Source organism: Chenopodium album, chromosome 6, assembly GCF_948465745.1.
Source record: "Chenopodium album chromosome 6, dcCheAlbu1.1, whole genome shotgun sequence".
Lineage (NCBI taxonomy): Eukaryota > Viridiplantae > Streptophyta > Magnoliopsida > Caryophyllales > Amaranthaceae > Chenopodium > Chenopodium album.
This window is the reverse complement of record NC_137839.1, coordinates 59,798,643-59,804,045: the sequence shown is the minus strand read 5'-3', so window position 1 is coordinate 59,804,045 and position 5,403 is coordinate 59,798,643. Positions and strand designations below refer to the sequence as shown.

The window sequence follows — 5,403 nt, the reverse complement described above, 5'->3', positions numbered from 1 at the left end:
CCACATTGGCACCGGTTCAAACCAGTGCCTTAAGCCGGGTTTGAGCCGATGCCCTTTGCTATTTTTCTACTAGTGATTAAATAAAAAAATTAACCACCACACTTTCCTTACCCACCACTAGACCTAGCAAATGGGTCATTTCGGGTTGGGTATGGGTCGGGTCATTTCGGGTCGGGTCAAGTTCGAGTCAAAAGATTATCGGGTCAAGTTTGGGTCGGGTCGGGTCATTTCGGGTTTCGGATTAATTTCCGGTCGACTGATAATCAGGTCGGGTCGGGTATCGGGTCAACAGTTCGGGTCGAGTTCGGGTCGGGTCAAGTTTGGGTCGGGTCAGTTTGGATCGGGTCAATTCGGGTCAGGTCAATTTTCGGGTCCAATTTTCGGGTCAACTTCTAGTCGAGTCATATCCGGGTGATTCATTGGGTTAAATTCAACTCTGTATATATATTTATTTATTTTTTGAAGAAAAACTCACTATATTTATTAAGGCTATTTTTTTCATGGATTATAGTAATTGTTTGACTTTTATTAACCTTTTTTTTTTTTGTGTTTAGAACTTTAGGCCGAGAATCACTTTCAGGATCTCCTGAAACTAAGAAGGATGCTCTAACTAATTGAGTTATACCTCACTCTCTTATTGATCTTAGTTTTAATACGTACTCTTATTATCATTGTCATTGTTGTAATAATTTCTTTGAATTATTCTTATACTCCCTTCGTCCCAAATTACTCTTAAAGATTTAACATTTTGCACTATTCACACATCTATCTTTGACCATCTTTTTTAACTATTATATGAAAGTCAATGTAGTCATGTAAGATGTTATGGGTCTATTTTAATGTATAATTTCCTAATATAAACTTTTTATACTACCTCCGTTAACTTTTATTTGTAACTTTGGGGTATTATTTGTGAGATATAAAATATTCCAAAATTGCAAATAAAAGTTAACGGATGTAGTAACTTATATAATTATTTACTAAAAGAAGTTAAAGGTCGGGTCATTTTCGGGTCGGGTCATTTCGGGTCTCGGGTCAACTTTGGGTCGGGCCATCTCGGATCGGGTCGTTTCGGGTTGGGTCATTTCGAGTTTCGGGTCAAGGTCAGGTCAGTTCCACTTCGGGTCGGGTATGGGTCGGGTCGGATTAATTCGGGTTTTTGGTCAATTTCGGGTCACTGGTTTCGGGTCGATTTCGGGTCATGGGTCGGGTTGGGTCATCGGGTCTGGGTCAGGATTGCCAGGTCTACCCACCACCCACACCAAGCCTCAATCCCCTCTCCCCCGCGTTAGCCACACCCAGACCCTTCAGCGGTGTCGTGTCGCACAAACCACCAGCCCCATTAAAATTTCAACTTCAATGCCAACAAACCCCCCAACAACCTCATCGATCTCGACCTAGGCTTCGAAAACCTACGGCAAAACGTGCAACGAACATCCAGAAGCAAATCACATCAACAACGACGAAAATCCACTCGATTCGTTGAATAGAAAGAGCTGGGGACGGGGAGGTCGACACATCCGGAAAAAGGGATTGGGGAGGGGAGGGGAGGGGGGATAGGATCGTGACAGAAAATGGGTTTTTAGGGGTAGGGAGATGCTTGGGTTTTTTTGGGGGAGGGAGGGAAGGGGTTGGTGGTTTAGGGGACGAGAGTCGATCGAGCGCTGGAGCCGGCGCTAGGTTTGGGGGCAGGTAGATCGGAGTTGCGTTGTAGGGGACACAGGGAGCTGGGAAATGATGCCTAGGGTTGTTGGTGCCTTGGTGATATTAATTTTTTAATTTTAATTTTTTTCTTTAAACAAAGAAAGAAAACTTTTTTTTTAATTTTATTGTTTCATATTCATTTTATTTTTGAATAATTAAGAAGAATAATCCCAACTTTGTGTGATTCATCCAAAAAAATTCCAACTTTTGATTATTTTTTAATAATCCCAACTTTGATATGAATTTATTGAGTATGGTCCCAAGTGACCGATAACCAGTTGAATAAGTAATTTTTTTTAAAAAATAATTTACACATGTCACATGTCACTAATTAATATTCAAGTAAAATTAACACTTACTTAACTTATCTCAAAAAAAAAACAAAAAAAAACAAAAAAAAATTTAACTAACTAATTTAAAACTAAATAATAATACTTATACTTCCTCCGTTCTTTTTTACTTGACCCGCTTTGACTTTTACACTATTCACCACTCCTCCTTTGACCGGGTTTTGAGAATAATATTTAAAGAAAAACATATTCATGTAATATATTTTTAAATTCGTCTCAACAAGTACTATCATAATATATTACTTTTATAATTTTTACTTATCGAGAATTAAAGTTATTGATCGCTATATTTTTACATCGGCAAGTGTGATAAAAGAAACATGTCAAGTAAAAAAGAACAGAGGAAGTATGTTTTAAAATTTATAATAATAATAATAATAATAATAATAATAATAATAATAATAATAATAATAATAATAATAATAATAATAATAATAATAATAATAATAATAATAATAATAATAATAATAATAATAATAATTATAATAATAATAATAATAATAATAACAACAACAACAATAATAATAATTTAAAAAGCAAATTAACAATTCACCATCGCCAACGATCTAGCAACGGAGCAACCTCCACCACCTTACCTCCCCTGAGCCCCCAAAACCAACCAACCACCATAACCATATGTATGCATTACAAAAGCCTAAGAACAAGTTATAACAATATTAGCAGTCTCCTTGGATCAAGAAACATATACGTGGACAAGGCGGCTATAGAAAAATCAATGGCGCGGTCGGATCAGCACACCAGGCACAGGTCAAGCTTTCATCCCATGGACGAAACCGACGTTGGGCAGCGCATGAGAGGAAAACGAGGGACTGGAGAAGAATAGTCTCAATGGTGGGCGACGCAGTTTAAGAGGGTTTCGCGGGGGAGGAAGGTTGGTGGTTTAGAGAAAGGGGGGCGACACGGCGCCGGGGCATGGGAGGAAATTTGTGCATTGCCGGAGTAGGGGTGTAGGGAGTCTAGGTGGAGTAGGTGGCGGAAGGGGTGGTCCGGGTTGGTGGAGTATTTTTTTATTAAGATAGATTTATTTTAATTAGTTTTTAATTAATAATTTTATATTTTTTCTTTAAGAAAATTATTAGCTTTTTTATTTTTTATTTTATTTTTTCACTAACCAGGCGTCGACATGTCTCATCTAACTTGTTATAACAAGTTAAATGACTTATTTGGACCATTTTAAGCAAATTCACATCAAAGTTTGGATTACTAAAAAATATATTCAAAGTTGGGATTATTTTTGGCGAATCACACAAAGTTGGGATTATTCTTGTCAATTTTTCCTTTTATTTTTACCAATCACAGGCTGCCACGTGTCTTGTAACTTGTTATAACAAGCTACATGACCGGTTGAAAATATTTTGAACGGATTGGGATCAAAGGTCAGATTGTTTAAAAATAATCCAAATGTGAGATTAATTTTAGCATATGCCCCAAAGGTGTGGTTATTCTGGACAATTTTTCCTTAGTAAAAACATTTAAGTTTAGTAAAAATAATTCAAGTTAAACAAAAACAATTTAATTTTGTACAAATGATTTTAATTTAGTAAAAATATTTTCATTTCAACAAATATAATTAAGGTGAAAAGAGTGGGCCTTAAACTTTGGGATATGGAAATTAAAATTGCAACCTGCTAAGTTATGAATCAAGAATTTATGGAAACTGAAATACCCTACCTAATTGAAAAGGTTATGAAATATCTTTAAAACTGGCAATAAATCAAACTAATAAGGAAACATATCATCTAGTAATAATTATTGAAATGTTTTATTAAAAACTTTTTCTCACCAATTATTGACTTAGGATGTGCAATTGTCATGATACACCTAACACTTAGGTGTAATTTTAATATGAATGTCATTACACATTATAATTTTACATACTCATGTAAAATTATTTAATATTTAAATATCAAATGAATGATGTAGTGTGTCATTTCTTCTATACATTGTGAAAAATATAGTATACAAAGTATATTTTAAAACATGTATTTATATATTATCAACATTGTGAATGACATGAACAATAGCTAATTTAATGTTCCATGTATCAATTTTTTTTATCAAATTAATTTAATGAATTTATGTTAATTTTAATACCAAAGCTTAGTATGTAACATTCAATTATAATTTCAAAAGTTAGGAATAAATTAAAAAGTTGTATTTATGTATTGTTTAAATAATTATAGTCATGTAATTGGAAAAGTATACTTTTGCTGGAAGTAGAAACATAAAAGCAATAATAAACTTATAATTAGGCTTAAAATTTAACACCCAAATTTATTATGATTTCATGAAAATTAAGATTACAATATTACTATTCAAAGGAAAAACAACAAACATTTAAATAACTTTATTGACCATCGTCTTTATGGCTTCTATTGAAATAAGATATTATTTAATTTAGTAACCAAGTTTTTGCTAATCTTTTTGAATTGAATTACTCCATATTTGCCAAAAGCAATAAGGATTGCGATGCTTCATATTCCATCACCTGGCTATTTGAATTGGTGCAAAAATCATTTAGTTGCCTCTGAAATATTTTCAGGTGATTTAAGTCAAGTTTTTCAATTGGTTGTTTTCCCTCAAACAAACAATTGTTTCCCCATTGGTTAAATTTCTCATTTTTTTGAGCTTCAGACTCGATTTGAGCATCCAAATTGATGAGTTCATGGTTGAGCTTTTGAACTCGATTATGAGTCTTCTTGTTCGATGCACGAGATCCATTTTTATGGCTTCTACCTCGTTTCTGATTTCTATTTTGAAATCGATTAACCACAGTTTCAATATTTGGTTTCCCAAATGAAAAGGGTTTTCCTCCGGGAGAAAAGACAAGAATTGCAATCTCTGCTCCACACAAGGTAGAAAGCTCATTTGCTTTCTTAAAAACGCCTGATCGACGCTTGGAAAAAGTAACCAACCTTGATGAGCTTTTCTCTATTTTCTTCATTTCAATCTTTCGACGACCCATTTTCCTCTCTTATTTTTTGTTATTATGTATGTTATAATTTTATTGTGAAATAACAAAGCTAGATCTAAAATCGCTTTTAAAGGAGAACAACGGATGATCCGAACGTTGATTTTTTAATAAAAAAGATGTTGATCTAACCGTTGATATTTATTTATTAAAATGGGAATAAAAATTTAAATATGGGAAGAAATCTCAATAGATCTACTTTAGCAGATTTCATAGGTATTAAAAATAATATATTTCCCACATAGAATCCACTTTAGCTTATTCCATAGTATTATTGGTCTAATAATGATATATTTCCCACCTAATAAGCCCAAGGTGTTTTAATAAGTTTTGAACAGTCAAATATTTTAAATTATT

At 33.5% G+C, this 5,403-nt stretch overlaps 1 pseudogene; it reads right to left on the bottom strand.

Annotated features, from left to right (window-relative positions):
* Positions 1–4,509: 4,509 nt before the first annotated feature.
* Positions 4,510–5,040, bottom strand: LOC145637010 (agamous-like MADS-box protein AGL29 pseudogene; annotated as a pseudogene).
* Positions 5,041–5,403: the final 363 nt, after the last annotated feature.